Raw genomic sequence first — 22175 nt, forward strand, 5'->3', positions numbered from 1 at the left:
TATGAAGTAAGGCAGATCACTGATGAGCACAGATTCACTGATGCGGTCAAAGAGTTTCGCTCTGAGATGTTTTCTGCCTCTTCTAATGGACCTGTTCAGCTCATCAGCACATCTGAGAGAAGATAATGAGAGATAATGAGCATTAATGAGCATTTCGCTCCACTCTAATGCCTCTGCAGACTCAAAGAGTAGCGGACACATTAAAACAACAAATAACCTCGAACACAACACACCTCAGGAAATTTCAAAATGCCATCAAACTCTCCAGAGTGAAGCTACATTTTCATGATAATATAAAATAGACATATTCCCATTCCCTCTGTTTATCACATGCTGCCTCTATTTACAGCTCTGTCTCACTCAGACAGAGAGAGTTAGTTAGACAGACAGACAGAATGAAAGCGCTTCTCATCTCACATGCCCACACACATCAGAATGAAGCGTCTCTCCTATTCAAACCAGTCTAAATCTAATCCCGTTCTGGAGCAGCACTGACATTTACATGCAGGGAAGTCTGTGGGAGTCAAAACCACCCACAGGAAAGACAAATCACACATCTTACAAATAAACTGCAATGAGATCTAATGGAAACTCCCGTACCCCGTAATCTCACTGTGTCGCCTTTAATAATGTACCGTACCGATAACCATGACATTAAAAACATCTATAAATATACCGATATGGTGGCCGATAAGTACTACAATTACTAGTAAAGTACATAAAAAAATGATCAAAACTTTAACTAAAATTTAAAAGAAAATTGAAAATATAAAATAAAACCTAACTGTAACACTATTATAATATAGGCTATAAACAATGCCACAATAACTAAATAGATGCACTAAATGTTAAAGTCAATGCAGAGATCGATTCAATACTGCCTTTTCCTCTCAATTATCATGCATCATGTGACCCCGAACACCTGACACATGTAGAAGCAACTGAAGTCGCTCACAGGTTTGAAGGTGATGATGAAGGACTGAATTACTCAGGCTATATGAAGAGACTCGTAAATCTCTCTCACTGAGAGCAGATAAACTAAAGCAGGTGTAAATCAAATGGGTTTACAACTCTACTCAGAGTATATGAAACATCTCCAGCAGCCTGCATAAATAACACGCTACAGCTCCACGATTGATCGCTAAAAGATCGCAATCTCACCCACGCTTCCTAAATGCCTTTGGTTCGGCTCTGTCGATTAAACCTTTTTTATACCTTTAAACCATTTAAACATTATTTCTGTGTTACAATAATTCAGACTATCACAGAAGTACACTGATGTCTATGGTGACGATCAAAATAGAGCAAATCACCTTTTGAAAGTAACTTGATGCTTCAAATAAAGATTGTATGAATTACATCATTACACCAGTAGGTGGTGACAAGTGATTGTTAAAAATGTATTTGCCACTGAATCATTCATTCAAGAGATTTGTTCAAAACACTGATTCAAGTCTATGAGTGAGTCATTGAATCATTCATTCAAAAATAAATATATAAATAATTCAAAATGAATATATATATATATATATATATATATATATATATATATATATATATATATATATATATATTACATATATGTGTGTGTGTTTGTGTGTGTGTGTGTGTGTGTGTTAAGGATGCACCGATATGAAAAGTTTGGCTGATACTAATAACCAATAATTCTTTATATTTGAAAGCTGTTAAACAATATATTGGCTGATAAATCTAAATCAAAATTTTTATATACTTTTTGAGAGTCTGATTACAAAAACAAAAGTCTCGCCATTAAAAGTGAGACATTCCTTCATTAAAAGAGATTTGTTCAAAAACCCTGATTCATCCATTAATGAAACAAGTGAAGTCTTTATGAGTGAGTCATTGAATCATTCATTCAAAAATAAATATATAAATAATTAAAAATGTATATATAAAAGTATATATGCACCAATATGAACATTTTGGCCGATACGATAACCGATAATTCTTTATATTTGAAAGCAGATAACCGATATATTGGCCGATAAATCTAAATCCAAATTTTTGTATAATGTTTGAGAGCCTGATTACAAAAACAAAAGTCTCAGCATTAAAAGCCATGTCCCAAACACACTATTATAATGTTCTTGTTATAATATTATGTAGCTTTTATGACAGACTTGTGCTGCACATGTTGCACTTAACTGTATTTTCTTTTTGAAGTGATTTTAATAATATTTCAAACAATTCAAAACCATCATGGTGAACAGTGTGCATCTGAAGTGTACATTTATCAGCTTTAATATATCGGCCAAATGTTCTTATTTGGCTGATAACATTAAAAAGGAACATATATCGGCCGATACTGTGGCCGATATATTGTGCATACCTAATATATATATATATATATATATATATATATATATATATATATATATCGAGAATCGTGCAGCTCTATAATATGCAACTTAGAACTAAAGGATTATACCAGCTCAGGTTTAAAACATACGTCTCCCTTTTTTCATATCTGTAAAACTTTAGTACAAAAAAAAAGAGAAAATATAACTGCACAAATCAAATAGGCTTATTTATTTTTAAAACTTTAAAACTTTCGGCTTTTTTCCAAGGTGTCTTTAAATGTTTAGCACAAGCATTCATAAATTAGCACATTAAATTAAATGTGGAAGATTACGCAAGACTGCATTTATGAAAAATTTACACAGAAACTCATTTAGCTCGTGTTTCATGAAGGAAGCCCAATGAATTACACTAACAAACAACAACAATAAACTCAAAAACATATGCTAGCAATATTAGTAAAATAAAAATAATAGACAAAACACTCTACACAGGTATGCAAATACAATACATTGGATACCATGCATGTTTTGTATGCTTACAGCATATGTATTCATTTAAATATAGCCTAACATAAAATGCAGATCGATTAAGCACAGTTTTAAACTCTCAACTCAGCTGGAGCCGATTCAACACAGAAAACTGCGTCAGGCATCTTTACAGAGAAACAAACAGATCAAAGTCTCGCCAGTGGCCATAACCGCTCCATGGCCAATTACTTTAGCGCTTTACCATAGACGAGTACAAAAGCAACAGACAAGAATCCTCTCTAAAGGAGGAGAAACATGAAATAATGAAGCTTTAAGCCAGAGGCCTATCAGTCGATGAATCCAGAGAGATAGTAAGACAGTAAGTGTGTTTTAATCCACACACCAATAACTCTGTGTGTTTGGACAGATACGAGCCGGCCGAGCTTAATATAGCCAGCGGTCGCAGGTGCCGAGCATCTGAGTGTGAACTGGAAGGAAAACCGAGTGTTAACCAGCTGTCTGGTTGCCATGGTTTCTCTGGAATACCGGGAGACTCAAACTAACCGTAAACGTCTATTGTCTTCTGCATATGGATATGGGTTCACACTCAGTGGTGGTGAGACTCTGCGTCTTAACACATTTATATTGCAGCTTTTTAAGGTCTGCTGAAAAAGAAACACATATTTAGATGATTGCACATAATAAAGGCTGAAAATTTGATTTGATAGGGAAAACAATTGCAAGGTTGAAATCTGTATACTTTTTAAATATTTTTATTGAAAATAAGTGTTATTTGACATTATTAGGGAATATTTAATTTATTTTAATTGCTAATTGTGAATAAAGAATAACTGGCATTAAAATAATATACTAAAGATAGCAAAACAAGACGGACTATTAATATATCCATTGCAAAAAGTGTAAATGTTTTGTTGACAGAAGTACAGATTTTATATGTGCAATCTAATATATTCAGGCTGATTTCGTCAATTTAAATTATTGAAATATATTTAAATAAATTTGCATGCTCCCTGACAAAATATTTTTATTTTTTTTTAAAGATACAAAATAGGATTCTATAAAGAAAACAATTGCAATGTTATAAATTAAAATATATTTATAATTAATAATTTGTATGTTACCTGACAAAATATTTTTACTGTGTAATTTAAAAGAAAATACAAATAGGATTTTATAAAGAAAACAATTGTAATGTTATAAATCAAAATATATTTATAAAAATTAATAATTTGCATGTTACCTGACAAAAATTTTTAATGTGTAATTTAAAAAAAAAAGATACAAAATAGGATTTTATTGTGAAAACAATTGTAATTTTATAAACTAAAACTATATTTATTATAATTATTAAATATTATTTATTATTAGTACAAATAAATGTTATTTGAGAATATTAAATATATAAAAAATATATAAAAAATAGCATTAAAAATGATTGCAAATGATGAAACTAAAGATAGCAAAACAAGACAGACTTTTGTAAAAAGGTGTACATTTTCTGTTGACAGACTTATAGATGATTTTATAGTGTGCAATCTAATATATTCAGGCATACTTAGTCATGTTCAATTATTGAAATAGATTTAAATAAATTAAAAAAATTTGAATGTTACCTGACAATATATTTTTACTGTGTAATTAAAAAAGAAGATACAGAAAACAACTGTAATGTTATAAATTACAATTATATTTATTATAATTCTTAAATATTATTAGTACAAATAAATGTTATTTGAGAATGTTAAATATATAAAAAATAATATTTTTCATAATTTAAAAAAAAATAGTAAAATGATTGAAAATTATGAAACTAAAGATAGCAAAACAACAGACTTTTGTAAAAAAGTGTACATTTTCTGTTGACAGACTTATAGATGATTTTATAGTGTGCAATCTAATATATTCAGGCTAATTTAGTCATGTTCAATTATTGAAATACATTTAAATAAATTAAAAAAATTTGAATGTTACCTGACAATATATTTTTACTGTGTAATTAAAAAAGAAGATACAGAAAACAACTGTAATGTTATAATTTAAAATATTTTTATAATAATCATTAAATATTATTAGTACAAATAAATGTTATTTGAGAATATTACATGTTTATAAATTCATATTTCATTGTTAATTAAAAAACTGGCATTAAAAATGATGAAACTAAAGATGTTGACAGACTTACAGATGATTTTCCATCTGATCTGAACCCTTTCATTCATGCAACCTAATATATATAATATTAGGTTATTTAAATAATAAAAACAGGAAATTTACATGCAATTTCCAAATTACTACTTTTTAATGATCACGTTTGCACACATCTGCCTCTGTAAGTGAACAGAAAAACACAAATTCATCAACCAAAATACGCTTGAAGGCACTCGATATCAGCGTCTGTCTACGTGTCACGCGAGGAGAACAGACTATAAACACAAAGAAACTGAGAGGCCTTCCTTTGTTCGACTGTTTCTCTCTCTCATTAACTGCCCATAACACGTCTATGGTGAAAGGCTGAGGGGGGCTGGGAAAGACCTCCTGCGGACCCACGGAGCGAGCGCTAAAGGAGCTGCAATTAAAGACAAAGATGTTGGAGAATAATAGCAGGTTCCTTCTCTTGTGAAATGGGATTACATTAATGAGAGTCATTATCAAAGACACTAAACTGCACAAAAAGACAGTTTTGTCTTTTTTTGCAATGCTTTTTAGAAACAGAATGAAATTTATTGGCAAGTATGTTTACACACACAAGGAATTTGCCTTGAAATTGAGTGTGTGTGTGTGTGTGTGTGTGTGTGTGTGTTTGTGTGTGTATAAAAGTGAGAATCCCTCTGACACACCGGAGCTGTCCAGTGCTGAAACACAGTCACATGGGCTTCTCATACTGATAACTACAGCTACATTATTAACTCTGAGTTAAAGCAATTTTGTTTTTTCTTCTTTTTTTCAAATTTCACATTCAATTGAACTCTCTCCCCAACAGAGTTTTATTTATTTTATTCATTTATTTTTAAGTTGCCAGTCAGCGCCAGCATTATTGATCATTTTGTCAAAACTTTTGTTGTATGAATATCTGAACAATACAATATATCAAAAGAAAGAGCAGAGCGTCTGCTTTTAAATGAATAAAAAACATTTTATTCTAGCTTCAATCATTCTTTCTTTATCAACTCTTAAATGTGGGTAAGTTTCATAAAAATAAACATTTTGAACAAAAAGCTGAGAAAATTGCATTTGATCGATGATCAAAACACAGATGGAGTGGATCGAGTCCATCAAGCTTCACGGTCGCTTCCTCTTCATGGATCGATATTTCATTCAGTAACGTTAGGCAGTTTTGATTTATATGCTGTTTAATGTTTGATGATGCGTTCTGTCGCTTGTTTCTTCGTCTGTGTTTTGATCTGGAGATTCTAAAGATGTGTAATAGCGCCCCCTATCCACATGGATTGCCAGAAAATTCTGTCAATGATGGGAAAAGAGTTCATTTATCTTTATTTGACCTTTCCAACATGTTTATGTAATTCGTGGAGCATCGCAGAGCAATGCAAGATGAGCATTTGTGGTTAAAAAGTATATAATTTTGTATTTTTTTTAGAAAATGAGCAATGGTTTCTCTAGATGAGACTCTTATTCCTCGTCTGGGATCATGTAGAGCTCTTTGAAGCTGCACTGAAACTGACATTTGGACTTTCAACCCGTTGAACCCCAGTGAAGTCCACTATATGGAGAAAAATCCTGAAATGTTTTCCTCAAAAACAATCATTTATTTTCGACTGAAGAAAGTTAATTAAAATGTTTTTCAAAACACTGACACAGAAAGTTTGTGCAACTGTACAAAGCACGGTTATTTCAAAAGTGTGAAATGTTAATTAACCCAGGGTTAAAAAGGTGTCAAACCAGCTTTAACTGTAGCGTGAAAACACAAAAGACACATGCATCCTCATGAGGAACATGCCAAGAACAAGGCAGTTTGATATGATATGTGTGAATGTATCTCTTGCTGCTTATAAAGGAAGCTGATAATTTCCAATTATCTCATGTATATGATATGCCTAGATCAAAACTCACAGGCTATTCCCAGAGTAATGCTCTTATGCACCGTAAGCAGCGTACAGAAATAAAGGTGTTAAACTAAGGAGAAGACAAATGTTCTTAGGGATGACTTCTATTCCCAGACCTCATTTACGGTATACTCTGCATGCACACATGCAGTACGGCTGTTGTCTGGGTCGGTCTGATCTCAAACGCATTCAAACCTTCGTGTCTTCTATTGAACTAGACGCCCTGCAGCAGAGCAACACCAATTACCCACAATCCCATATTGGAAAGAAAAATCATAAATTAGATCTCTATACAATCTAAGTAGATTCTTCTAGACGGTAATGAGATTAAAGGAATGGCAATGGAGCCTTTTGCTAAAGTCTCCTGCTTTTCAAATATGCCTCCTCTAGAGGTTTAAAGGATCAAACTCTTTTCCAAAACCAAACTGTGCAATCAATCAAAATTTCATTAGTCACTTTCAGTCTGAGCAATAAAGGTTTATTCTACAGCACATGTACACAAACTTCTCAAAAGTTTTGAAAGTAACCTGCTTTTTCAGCCCAGCGGTGATTCAGCGTGTGTTAATGAACTGGTGTTTAACTTAATTAAACCAGCGTGAACTTTGACAAACATTATCAGAAGATTCTGCATGTGTGCGCAGCGGTCCTCTACAATGAGTCAACGCATGGGGTTGATTTCACTATCCATATAAAATGCATAATCATGTTAAAAATTGTGCTTCCAAAAAGGATTTCACAGCCTGAGAACATTTTCCAGAGTTAGTTAATGCAGAAATAAAAAATAATGCCATCAGTTACTCACTCTCATGTTGTTCCAAACCTGTAAGACTTTATTCATGGAGAGCAAAGGCTGCTGTTTTCCACCAAATTAAAGAATAAAATGACCTTCAAGCTCAAAAAAGATGTCCATAAGAAACTGGTATCATTTTTATTTCTTTTCATAAATCTATTGGTCAGCCGTCTTGTTTTTCTGTGGGTTTTGCAAAAACGTAACCGTATTAAAAAGGGCTTGCAACTCCTCAAACTGTCAATCAAAACTCGTAACTCCTCCCGCCTCTATCACGAATGGAGGATCACATGCAGTTTGGACCGTCTCTGCTTGTTTGCAATGCAATGGTCAATAAAGAACTGTTAGTTTGAATAAGTACTGTGTTTTCTTTACTCAAGAAACACTGTATATATATATAAAGACTCATGTTTTATGTGTTTGAGGATTGGAGAAGAGCATTTGTTGTCAAATCACAGCCAGCAGGGGAGAGTGGGGTAAGATGAGCCAGTGGGTAAGTTGACCCACCCCCTGTATTTTGGCAACAATACACTTTTATTGTCATGTGACCATATATTTTGGGAAGCACCCATCATTTCTGCCAGACTGTGAAAAGGAGAAGCACATTGGGAAGGCAGCCATTTACTTTAAAAACGGTTTTTGGCTTGTCAAAGTAAAATTTTGGCATAACAGATGTAATGGCTGTTATAACAAAGCAAATTTGTCCAGGTCTAAAAATATTTATGATGCATATTGGTGATTTACATATAAAACCATGCAAATCATTTAGTTAAATATTAGCCTGAAGCGAGTTTTTTCCAAAATGGCATCTATGAGGCAAAGTGAGCCAAATGCTGTGGGGTAAATTGAGCCAGTGTTTTAACTTACACCACCATAAGGCACTTTTATTCATTTATTCATAAGTGACATTTATTTATTCATTCTAGTTTAGTTTTTATTTAATTTTACTCATCAAACTCTCTGTTAAGTCTGTTTTTGTGAAGGTTACAACTTTGGTGTTCAACTTATTGTTTCAGAAATGCAAACAATTAAAGATATTGAAATTTCAACTTCATTTGTTTGGTTTTATGTTGTTTAAGTTAGCTTTAAGAAAAGAAATATGAATATTTGTAAAAGGAAATTTGATTATTAAATTAGTTTTTAAAAAGAGGTAAATTACAATTTCACATTTGAAGTTTGATTCAGATTCAGTTAGACGGTCAGTTTACACACACCTACTGACTCGGATCAACTTACCCTTAATCTGGGGTAAATTGGGCCACAGGAACACTTTTTTATAAGAAGCCATATTTTTAGAACCCTTTGTCATAGATATATTCCAATAATTTAAAATGATAGGAAACATCCTGAAATATTTTCATTGTACTACTGCCTCATTTTCCTTTATCTTGGACCACATAAGTAAAAAAAATGGCTCATCTTACCCCACTCTCCCCTAAAAAGCCATTCCATTTCTTCAAAAGCAGAGTTTTGGAGATACAAAGTTTCTGCCCAACAGATATATTTCAAGTCTTCAAATATACATACAACAGAAATGTAAGCCGCAAACACCGAAAACGTTCTCCTCGTAGCTCTAAAATCATATTTAGGTTGCATGAGCAACTATTTTTATGGTACTTTCACGATTCTGTCATTTTTGGAGCCCATCCTATTCTGCTTTCATTAACGTCAAGTCAGCTTTACATTAATAAACAGGAAAATAACAGTGGTAATGTTGTGAAATTCATCAATTATAAAAACCAATTCAATTCAAGCTCTACAAAAGACAATAGTGTCTTTATTTAATATTGAACACTAATTGTCTTCTAAACCCCAACTGAGCAAGCCAAAGGCAACAGCGACAAGGAACCATGGATTGTATGGAAAAAAGCAGTGTGAACATTCTTCAAAATGTCTCCTTTTGTGGAAGAAAGAAACTCATATGAGTTTAGAGCACATGATGGTGAGTAAATGGTTGAATTATCATGTCAAAAGCATATGCATTACAAAATAACCACAGAATAATGTTGAAAGGTTCTGGAGGCGACAGACGTGTTTCTGATGGTGTGCCCGAGTTGTCGTGTGTCTGGCCGGCTGCCAAAGACCCTCCTGTGAACCTACACGCATCCAGACACGATTAATTATGCATGAGACTCACTGAAGGACCCCGAGCCGACAGTGTTCTTGAGAAGCTCCTGTGTTTGCACACAAAGGTTACAAGTGTGTGCTTGTTTCTGTGCTTTTTAGTTTTTCTGAAATAAATATGTGGCATTTGCCCAAGAAAAACTTACCACACTGCTAAAGTGTTGTGGGTGGTTGCCAGGGTGTCACTATGCAGTTGCCAGGGAGTTGCTTTGCAGTTGCTAGGATGTTGTGGATGGTTGCCAAGGCATTGCTACGCACTTGCTGGAGTGTTACAAAGCAGTTGCTAGGGCATTGTGGGTTGTTGCCAGGATGTTGATTTGCAGTTGCTAGGGTGTTGCTTTGCAGTTGCTAAGATGTTGTGGATGGTTGCCAAGGCATTGCTACGCACTTGCTGGAGTGTTACAAAGCAGTTGCTAGGGCATTGTGGGTTGTTGCCAGGGTGTTGATTTGCAGTTGCTAGGGTGTTGTGGGTGGTTGCAGGGTGTTGCTATGCAGTTGCTAGGGCATTGTGGGTTGTTGCCAGGGTGTTGATTTGCAGTTGCTACGGTGTTGTGGGTGGTTGCCAGATTGTTGCTATGCAGTTGCCAGGGTGTTGCTTTGCAGTTGCTAAGATGTTTTGGATGGTTGCCAATGCCAAGGCATTGCTACCCACTTGCTAGAGTGTTGCATAGCAGTTGCTAGGGCATTGTGGGTTGTTGCCAGGGTGTTGATTTGCAGTTGCTAGGGTGTTGTGGGTGGTTGCGAGAGAATCGCTATGCAGTTGCTAGAGTGTTGCTTTGCAGTTGGTAGAGCATTGTGGGTGGTTGCCAGGGTGTTGCAATGCAGTTGCTAGGGTGTTGTGGGTTGTTGCCAGGGTGTTGATTTGCAGTTGCTAGGGTGTTGTGGGTGGTTGCGAGAGAATCGCTATGCAGTTGCTAGAGTGTTGCTTTGCAGTTGGTAGAGCATTGTGGGTGGTTGCCAGGGTGTTGCAATGCAGCTGCTAGGGTGTTGTGGGTGGTTGCCAGGGTGTTGCTATGCAGTTGCTAGGGTGTTGTGGGTAGTTGCCAGGGTGTTGATTTGCAGTTGCTAGGGTGTTGTGGGTTGTTGCCAGGGTGTTGATTTGCAGTTGCTAGGGTGTTGTGGGTGGTTGCGAGAGAATCGCTATGCAGTTGCTAGAGTGTTGCTTTGCAGTTGGTAGAGCATTGTGGGTGGTTGCCAGGGTGTTGCAATGCAGCTGCTAGGGTGTTGTGGGTGGTTGCCAGGGTGTTGCTATGCAGTTGCTAGGGTGTTGTGGGTAGTTGCCAGGGCATTGGTATGCAGTTGCTAGGGCACTGTGGGTGGTTGCAAGAGAATTGCTGTGCAGTTACTAGTGTTGCTTTGCAGTTGGGAGGGCATTGTAGGTGGTTGCCAGGTTGTTGCTATGCAGCTGCTAGGGTGTTGTGGGTGGTTGCCAGGGCATTGCTATGCAGATGCTAAGGCATTGTGGGTGGTTGTGAGAGAATTGCTATGCAGTTGCAGAGTGTTACCTTGCAGTTGGTAGGGCATTGTAGGTGATTGCCAGGGTGTTGCTATGCAGCTGCTAGAGTGTTGTGTGTGGTTGCCAGGGCATTACTATGCAGTTGCTAAGGCATTGTGGGTGGTTGCCAGGGTGTTGCTATGCAGTTGCTAGGTTTTTGTGGGTAGTTGCCAGGGCATTGCTATGCAGTTGCTAGGGCACTGTGGGTGGTTGCCAGAGAATTGCTATGTAGTTGCTCTAGAGTTGCTTTGCAGTTGGTAGGGCATTGTAGGTGGTTGCCAGAGTGTTGCTATGCAGTTGCTAGGGTTGTGTGTGTGGTTGCCAGGGTGTTACTTTGCAACTAACAAATCCAACTAAAAAGATATTCTTTGATATTTTGCTCTGTTCATGTATGTGCGAAATTGTTGGTAAATACAAATGTACATCTCATCATTTAGAAGAGTAATTCCAACAAGCCACACTCTGAGGTATTGTTCATGTAATGAGTCCAAGACTTAGTGTTAGGGGTTTGTACAAATCACTAACAATAAAGATGAACAACGGTGATAGTGAAGCTTGACTTAAACACCACTAATGAGGCACATTTCAGTTGTTTAGTTGCACTTGATGCTCATTTCTGCTTAGTTAAACCACCTCTACGCTCCACTGCAGAAAGTTCAGTATGCAGATGGTCAGCAGAATAAATCAATCAATACAGCAGAGTGTTTAAACCCAGAACAGCAGCGTGTTTGTTAAAGAAACATCACGTCCATATCACTTCATCAGCTGCTGATCCATGGAGATGAAGGACTTAATGGCAAATACAGACTAAGCTCTGAGCAAACAGCCACTGTCACACAAACACTGAGAAACATGTCTTATAAAGGACACTAAGGTCATGAACACACAATACAGACCAATGAATAATTCACAATAAGGCTCTAAGTTTTACATGCTACAGGTGAAATCAGAAATTTTTATATACAATAAAAAGAAGCTAACAATGTGGCTAAATCTGGTGTAGGATTTCCACAACACATTGAATTACATGTGAAATTTTGAAGTAGAAAGACCGAAATAGTGTTTTATTGGAAAACATAGTCAAAAAATCAACAAATTAGATAATTATTTACAGTGTACTTTAAAAATCTGGTATTTTTGAACTGGAAAAAAAAATCTATATTTTTCACTTTCAATATCAACCAAATCAGAGCAATTATGATATTTTTAAAACATTCAAAATCCAGGTGATATATCCATGCTAAATCCAAGTCATAATCCACCCCAAAATCTAAAATTATATTTTACATAAAGACATTTTTTATGCAATTAAGCTATTATGATTTTGAAGTTGGGCTGAAAATGGACAAACCCAGCGGTTGGGTTAAATGTTTGCCCAACATGGGTAGTTTTATTCAACTCAATTATTATTTAAAAATGACTATATGTCTGGCTTAAAATGAACCCAGAATAGGTTGGAAAATAAAAATCAGACACATAATTAGATGCAACAATAACAATCAAAAGGTGAACATTTATTAATAAGCAATTTAATAGATGTTCATTGTTTAATTATGAATCATTAAACTTAATGAATAAATGTCCATTTAATAAACATATTAATAAATGTTCATTTCCAACACACTTTGGGTTCATTTCAAGCAAGAAATACAGTAATTTTTAAACAATAGTTGGGTTAAATAAAACTACAAAGCAGGTTGAGCAAACATTTAACCCAACTGCTGGGTTTGTCCATTTTCAACCCAACTTGGGTTGTTTTTAACCCAGCATTTTTTAGATTGTAGATTGCCACAAAACCATATGATAGTATTTAAGACAATTAAGCACATTTGCCGCAAATTCTCATTAAATTAATGCAAAAAAAAAACAAAAAAAATATATTATTGTAACAATACAATAAAGAAACCCATTTAGTTTGGACACAATTATTTTTTTTAAATATATTTAAATGCAGCCCAACTACCATCATGATTTGTTAAATATTTTAAAATCTAAAAAACATTTGCCATATTTTTGCAATATGGCAATGAGAAATGGAGGGTGTTTAAATGTCATGAAAATAATGTCACAGTGCTGTAATGTCAGTCTCAATGGAATCTCTTGGAGCAAAATATAATTTCTTTTCATTTCGGGGTGAAATATGACCTATAGACTATATAGAAAATATAGACTGTCAATGACTGTTTTCAATGCTCACATAGGCTCTGTGCGAGAGAGAGAGAGAGAGCGGTGAGTGTCATGAAGTGGACATACAGCTGGATAAGAGCCTCTCTGACATTGTATTGAGCCGATTTTTGAGCAGACGGGGTGTTTAAGAGGACAAAAACACAGACAGCTGCAGGAGAAGAAAGAGAGAGAGAGACCACTGTCTTCATTTTATATATTTTAATATGTATAATAGTTCTATAAATGTCAATCAAACTGCTACAATTTAATGTATTTAATGTATAAATGAATATGTGTGAGAAAAAGAGAAAGAAAGAGGGGTTCGTACTGCATCAATCAGTCGCTGAAACACAAAGGCTGACCAGATTGATCAGATTTGTGAACTCTACATAACACCTGACCTCAGGCCCTGATTTCTCTCGGATCTCTCCGACCCGTTCACCCTCGGCTCCCTTTACCCCTAAAACACCACCAATAAATCCATCACCATTAATCCTCTTATTTTCACTCAAACCTCTCATTGTGGTCTTCTAAAGCCGCACGTCAATTTGGGCCCGTGCTTGAGAAAATCACAAACTGCAGACAGTCCCGAAGGAAATACTTATGGAGAATCCTGGCAGCTGTCTGAGCCGCCCGTGATTATGATGTCACAGCACCGCGGTCAGTGGGTCTGAAGAGCGCCCTCATGGCCGACGGGGATGTGAAGAGGTGCCGGAATGAATAATAAATGCCCGCAGCTGCAGGGGACTTTTTGATCTCAAGCAACTTCAGTAAAGCTGCCAAAGGGAACAAGATCTTAGCCTATACCTCTCGCCTGGAACTGTCGAACACACTTACTGAGGCTCACGGACACTGATATCTCTCTTCTGCTATGAAGGAGCAGCGAGAGCATTCATAAGCAGATATTTACATCTGTACAAGATGAAAACAGCATCATAAATAAACTGATCTGAGCTCGGAGACATGCAGTCGTTGCCTTAGGGAGTATTACAAAAGGAAGCACATGATTACTAGAGGCAACAATAATAATCAATAGATACAAAAAATGCTGGGTTAAAAACAACCCAAGTTGGGTTGAAAATGGACAAACCCGATTAGGCTGTTTTAACCCAGTAACTTGGTTGTTTTAACCCAGCATTTGGGTTGTTTTAATCCAGTGATTGGGTTGTTTTAACCCAGTGATTTGGCAGTTTTAACCCAGCATTTGGGTTGTTTTAACCCAGTGATTGGGCTGTTTTAACCCAGCATTTGTGTTGTTTTAACCCAGTGATTGGGCTGTTTTAACCCAGCATTTAGGTTGTTTTAACCCAGTGATTGGGCTGTTTTAACCCAGCATTTGGGTTGTTTTAACCCAGCATTTGGGTTGTTTTAACCCAGCGATTGGGCTGTTTTAACCCAGCATTTGGGCTGTTTTAACCCAGTGATTGGGCTGTTTTAACCCAGCATTTGGGTTGTTTTAACCCAGCGATTGGGCTGTTTTAACCTAGCATTTGGGTTGTTTTAACCCAGCATTTGGGTTGTTTTAACCCAGCGATTGGGCTGTTTTAACCCAGCGTTTAGGTTGTTTTAACCCAGCGATTGGGCTGTTTTAACCCAGCATTTAGGTGGTTTTAACCCAGAGATTGGGCTGTTTTAACCCAGCATTTGGAGTGTTTTAACCCTGTGATTGGGCTGTTTTAACCCAGCATTTAGGTTGTTTTAACCCAGTGATTGGGCTATTTTAACCCAGCATTTAGGTTGTTTTAACCCAGTGATTGGGCTGTTTTAACCCAGCATTTGGGTTGTTTTAACCCTGTGATTGGGCTGTTTTAACCCAGCATTTAGGTTGTTTTAACCCAGTGATTGGGCTATTTTAACCCTGCATTTAGGTTGTTTTAACCCAGTGATTGGGCTGTTTTAACCCAGCATTTGGGTTGTTTTAACCCAGTGATTGGGCTGTTTTAACCCAGCATTTGGGTTGTTTTAACCCAGTGATTGGGCTGTTTTAACCCAGCATTTGGGTTGTTTTAACCCAGTGATTGGGTTGTTTTAACCCAGCATTTGGGCTGTTTTAACCCAGCATTTGGGTTGTTTTAACCCAGTGATTGGGCTGTTTTAACCCAGCATTTGGGTTGTTTTAACCCAGTGATTGGGTTGTTTTAACCCAGCATTTGGGTTGTTTAACCCAGCATTTGGGTTTGTTTTAACCCAGTGGTTGGGTTAAATGTATTATTTAGGTAGTTTTATTTAACTTTTAAAAATGACTGTATTGCTCACTTAAAATGAACCCAAAGTATGTTGGAAATCATCATTTATTAATATGTTTAATAAATGTACATTTAACAATAAGTTTAATGAATAATAATTAAACAATAAAGATTTATTAAATGGGTTATTAATAAATGTTCACCTTTTGATTATAATTGTTGCCTCTAGTAATTATGTGTCTGATTATTAATTTCCAACCTATTCTGGGTTCATTTCAATTTTCAACCCAACTTGGGTTGTTTACCACATTTTCATTCATGCATTTAGCAGTCACTTTCATCCAAAGCAACTTACAAAAGAGAAAGTATCAAATACTTAAGAGCCAAGATATGTTGCATAGTTTACGATAAAACGCTAATAATGTTCTAGCTAATGAAAAAAAAATGTAAATGTAAATGGATGAGGCTCTTTCAATCAATGCACATCAATCCGAGTTTCTTGTGGCATGCACCACGAATCTCCCACAAAGAAGGCGCACTAACACAACAATATTTCCACATTCACACATCAAGTCATGCAAGCAGAGATTACAGCATGCTGTCCAAACCGATTTGTATGAGATTACAGACATCTAGATGGTTAAATCGGATTTGAAATATCAGACATCCACCAAACCCCCTACAGCTGTATGTCTACTGCTATTAACCCGCAAGTAATATGATAATGATGCAAAGACCCGATTAATGAGATAATGATAGAACCCGCAAGTAATATGAGGCTATGATATGAAGTGTCCTCTCACCTGGAGTTGTTGAAGTTGTCAGAGCTCAGAGTACGAGTCCTCACCGGCTGAATGGAGGAAGATCAGCTGAGCAGAACCGAACCGAAGTGCGGATGCTCCGGTGCCTCTGGCAGAGAAAGAGCGTATCTCATCCGAGTCTGCTGGAACTTCAGTCACATGAAATGAATTGAACTCCACCAATGAAGCTGCAAAATGCTCTTGAACAGTTTCCGATGGTAAGGCAATGACAAGCACCGGGTACGCGCAGATTGACGCCGGTCTCTCCGCAGCGGCGCCTCCGTCTACTGGAGGAGAGATCAGAAACAAAAGGGTGCTGAAGACGAAGAGGAGCACAGCACTCCACAAACCCCCTCCCGAACCCGAGAGAGAGAGAGAGAGAGAGAGAGAATTTGAATAGAACTCATTGGAGAATATATCAATATATCATGACTGTTAACAAATCATTTTAGGTTCCTATTGCATTATAGATTAGCTAAGTATTTTCGCAGCGGATAGAGGTTCTTTAGTTCCATAAAGAACCTTTAACATTCATGGAACCTTTCCATTAAACAAAATGTTCCTTATAGTGAAAAAAAAAAATGGTTCTTTTAAAAGAACTGCTGTTCACTGAAAGGTTCTTTGTGGAACCAGAAGTGATTATTCTATGCATTGCATTGCTGTGAAAACCCTTTTTTTTAAACTTTATTTTTAAGCGAGCAATATGAAAAGATAATCTGGTTTAATAAGTGTAAAATAGCAAATAATATAAGTCATTTTTAAAGGGAACCTATTATGCAAAATTCACTTTTGCATGGTGTTTGGATATAAATGTGTGTTTGCAGTGTATGTACACAAACACCCTATAATGATAAAAATCCAACCACTCTTTTTTTTTAATCCCCATAAATCATAAGCAGTGTCTCAGAACAAGCCATTTGCAGGTTCTCGGCAGTGTGACGTCACTTTAGCCACAGGCCCCGCCCACGAATGTTAACAGACACTGCCGTTTTAACGTAGAACCGCCCTGAGCGAGTTCACAGCGAGTTGTACACAGTCCGCCATTGCTGCACTGACAAGAACATCTCCTGAGCGTTTAGGTGTTCTGTAGCTGGATGGATTAATCCACAGAGCTCTCTCAATTTTCCTCCCGAAATCTGAGCCGCAGAAGATGAGGTGGATTCATTTTATTTTCGAATACAATGCTCCCTCAACTCTACTGAAATTCATTTATCTGCACGAATCATTTCACACCGGACTGCTTTGTGAACTAATGTCAATACAAAGAGACAATACAAAACAGAGGTTGTGCTAAAAAGTTGTTACTCAAGGATATATCAGTAAACTGTTCATGATCCAGCTTACAGCCTCCAGAGTGATACTGGATACGGCAGTATTGAAGGTGAGAGCACTTTATTACAGTTCATTAGAGTTGATTTACAGATATAAAGTGTACCAGTTTATCAAACACCTCCTGAATAGGCATAAGGTCTTTATATATTTGTTTATTGTTAGTTGTAACAAGTGTTACTTCGCTGTGTATGTTGATGATAATGCAAAGGAGAGAGAGAGTTTATGGTAATATTTTAATGCACACTTGCACTGTGTTTTATTAAACTCTTGCAATGATTTTCTAGAGTGAAAACGGATGCTTCATCTTTTTTTATAAAACGTTATAAAACTCATCAGTAAAGTCGAACAGGGTCCGGTACAACAGGCTTGTACTAATATAGTGAATAAAATCAAGAAGTCAAAATATAAGGTATAACCGTAATTAAACTAAACTATACCTGTTCTATCTCCATGCAGCATATATTCAAAGTTTCTGACAGTATGGTGCGTCCTGACTGACACCTGACCCTGGAGAATCAGCTTTTGAAGCTCCGCCCCCTTAGGCCGTGTACACTTTAAGGTCGGAACAGGTAGAAATAAACCCGTCATTAACTGTACAACTTCACTTTTTACTGTGTATTTACAGAACAGATTTATCTACAACATTTCAACCACATTTAAGTAACCTTTAAACATGAAGATTAGAGTGCATATTTTTACCTGCATAACTATCATGAACTAAAAAGAGGCATTCGTTTGAGTAGGAAACGGGGGTGTTTTCCGTCACGATCTGTACTTTTACAGTCTATGGAGAATGTATTCCCAAAACAAGCAATTTTTTGACACTCTATTGCATATTTACATAAGACAAGAAGGACAAAAACATTAGAGCTTTTCTCTTTTTTTTCTGATTGTTGAGGTTCGTTTACTGTGCAGGCGACGCCAAAAGTTGGATTATGAGGGATAGTTCACCCAAAACTGAAAATTATCCCATGATTTACTCACCCTCAAGCCATCCTAGGTGTATATGATCTTCTTTCAGATGAACACAATCTGAGATATATTTAAAAAGAGTCGGCGCGAATCTCTCCTGAAGGAGCTCCCTTATGTTTGTGTGGCCGGCAGACGTCTGTGAGGGACTCGAGATCGGTGCAACGCTCAGCTGACGCCAAAGACTATAGAATAAAATAACACAAGACGTGTCACTCGTATTGTTTTGAATGGGAGAAAGTGTAACGCGCAATATGGCGGAATAAGTCCCGCCTTCTAAATAAGAGCCAATCGCCAAATGGTAAAGTCATCGCGTCACTTCAGCGGCCGTTAGAATCACCGGTTTCTATAGAAACAGTCTGTGGCGAGGGGGGCGTGGTTCAGCGAGGTCTGCAACCGGGGAGAATAGCGGGAGATGCTTGGTAAGTGAGTGGGTTGGATACAAATCACGAACACCTGTTTCTCCCAGGGGGGCGGGACTCCCTGCTGCCGGGACGGACCCCGCTCCTGCTTCTCCCCTCTCTCCGCGCCATCTATTCAGCCCACTCTCTGCCACTGGAGCGGCGGGCAGGTCTGGGCCGGCCTGTTGGCGGTGCGGGGATCCAGATCATTTTGTGGATAAATGTCCGGTTATGGAGGTCCCCGACGATCCACAGGCCGCCCCTGGTCAGGCTGGCGGGTACCAAATACCTGTGAGTATCAAGGGGGGTACCTATCAGGCTTTGGTGGACTCAGGCTGTAACCAAACCTCTCTCCATCAAAGCCTGATTTCATCCGGGGCATTGGATACAGGCCGCATGGTTGGGGTTCGGTGCGTGCACGGGGATGTGGTAAGATATCCCGTAATGTCCGTCATAATTAAATTTAGGGGACAAAAGCATAGTGTTGAGGTGGCAGTTAACCCGCACCTCCGGCATCCGAGAATTTTGGGGACGGATTGGGGGAAAAGAACGCGGGGTGAGCAAGCGCGAGTACAGGTGGGAAAAACTGATCAGAGACCGGAGAGTTCTGCTGCAGGGGATCTGAGTGAAGCCGGAAGACTAATTCTTCCGGAACGCGATGATTTTCCCTTGGAGCAGTCTCAGGATGAGACATTAAAAAATGCATTTGATAGGGTCTCTATGATTGATGGTCAGCCTCTCCAGCCTGGACGTCCGCTTGCTTACCCATATTTCGCGATTATAAAAGATAGGTTGTATCGAGTGACCCAAGACACTCAGACAAAAGAAGATACAACCCAGTTATTAGTGCCAAAGAGCCGCAGGGAAATGCTTTTCCACGTGGCTCATTCTAATCCAATGGCGGGGCATTTGGGACAGGCAGCGACACTAAATCGTCTCATGACCCGGTTTTTCTGGCCGGGCATTCACGAGAATGTACGCAGGTGGTCCGCGTCTTGTCGTGAATGCCAGTTGGTGAAGTCAAGTCAAGTCAATTCAAATTTATTTATATAGCGCTTTTACAATTGGTAATTGTTTCAAAGCAGCTTTACATATTAGAAGCACAGAAAAAAAGGGAAGTGGTTAAAACTGTACAAACAAGCGTGGTAATATGTAACATATACAAGATGGTGCTACATTAAGCCAATGTCGGCTGACTTCCAGGGGTGGAAAAAAACCCCTAGGAGAAAAACCCAGCATGCTAGCACTGGGAAAAAAGTCCTAGAAGGGAAAAAACCCCTTGGAAGACATATATATGTAAATGTATATGGAGACCAAATTCTGAATTGTACATTTTTATTATAGAGATTAAAAATCGATTATATATAAATATATGTAAGCGGATACGGGGATCATGGGCTACGTTGTAGTCAGGTCCAGACGCAGGTTCTCCATCTGACCTGGATACGGCCTGGATCCAGCACCCGGCAAACCTCAGGATAAGCAGAGAGACAGATATTAGCGTAGATGCCATTCTTGTTCTGATGTACAGGTATATCTAGTGTTCTAGGAAATGTTCTCGGTTCCGGCCGACCTAATTATTGCAGCGTAACAATCCTTTAACGGATTTGAAAAATGTTAATGTATTGATAATGTGTTATGTGTATGCAAGAGCAAAGAGATGTGTTTTTAGTCTAGATTTAAACTGACAGAGTGTGTCTGCTTCCCGAACAATGCTAGGAAGATTGTTCCAGAGTTTAGGTGCTAAATAGGAAAATGATCTGCCGCCTTCAGTTGATTTTGATATTCTGGGTATTATCAACCCAGAACCGGTGAACCCACCGGCCACCCCAAAAGCGCCATTGCGCCCGCTTCCATTAATGCAGGTCCCCTTCGAGATAATTGGTATGGACCTCATCGGGCCATTAGAACGATCAGCAAGGGGACATCGCTTTGCATTAGTCATTGTTGATTATGCAACACGATATCCTGAAGCAGTGGCTCTCCGCAACATTTCTGCTAAAAGTGTTGCGGATGCACTGTTTCGCTTAATCTCCCGGGTGGGGATTCCAAAAGAAATCCTCACTGATCAAGGCACGGCGTTTATGTCACACACGTTACGCGAACTATACGAATTATTGGGCATTAAATCGGTTCGTACCAGTGTCTTTCACCCACAAACGGATGGGCTGGTCGAACGTTTTAATCGCACGCTTAAATCCATGATTCGTAAGTTAGTTCAAGAGGACGCCAAAAATTGGGATAAGTGGTTAGAACCTCTGTTATTCGCAGTACGAGAGGTCCCGCAAGCCTCCACGGGGTTTTCCCCCTTCGAGCTTCTCTTTGGGCGCCAGCCCCGTGGGGTGCTGGATGTCCTCAGGGAGACTTGAGAGGACGGACCATCTCAGGCCAAAAATGAAATTCAATATGTGCTGGACTTGAGATCAAAACTCCACACTTTGGGGCGGCTATCAATGGAGAATTTGTTACAAGCCCAGCACAGACAGAGCCAACTGTATAACCGACGGTCTAACCTACGTAAATTCGCACCGGGAGAAAAAGTGCTTGTATTGCTCCCTACTTCCAGTTCGAAATTACTTGCAAAGTGGCAAGGACCCTTTGAGGTCACACGGCAAGTGGGCCAGCTCGATTACGAGGTGGTACGGTCCGACAGGAGGGGGGCACGTCAAATCTATCACCTCAACCTCCTGAAAAAATGGAATGAGGCAGAATCAGTGATGCTGGCGACGGTGATTAGCGGGGAGGATGATCTCGGACCGGAGGCGAATGTAAAAACTCTCGATCTGGTCCCGGGGGGAGATCACCTCTCACCCTCCCAGCTCACTGATTTATCCAAATTGCAAACAGAATTTGCAGACGTGTTCTCTCCCCTGCCGGGACGTACCAACCTCATTCAGCACCATGTCGAGACGGAGCCGGGCGTGGTTGTTCGCAGCCGGCCGTATAGGTTACCTGAACACAAAAAAAAAGGTAGTTCAGGACGAATTAGAGGCAATGCTGAAAATGGGAGTAATAGAAGAGTCCAGCAGTAACTGGGCGAGCCC

The 22175-nt window shown here is 38.2% G+C and overlaps 1 protein-coding gene across 1 annotated transcript in view; it reads right to left on the bottom strand.

The window, feature by feature from the left end:
• ncana (neurocan a) overlaps positions 1-16533 on the bottom strand; it is a 95539-nt gene extending 79006 nt beyond the window's left edge. Inside the window, exon 1 of the mRNA XM_067364032.1 lies at positions 16433-16533. The gene's annotated coding sequence lies outside the window, so the exon portion shown is untranslated. The remainder of the gene's footprint in view (positions 1-16432) is intronic.
• Positions 16534-22175: the final 5642 nt, after the last annotated feature.

This window comes from Chanodichthys erythropterus, chromosome 16 (genome assembly GCF_024489055.1).
Source record: "Chanodichthys erythropterus isolate Z2021 chromosome 16, ASM2448905v1, whole genome shotgun sequence".
NCBI classification, from domain to species: Eukaryota; Metazoa; Chordata; class Actinopteri; order Cypriniformes; family Xenocyprididae; genus Chanodichthys; species Chanodichthys erythropterus.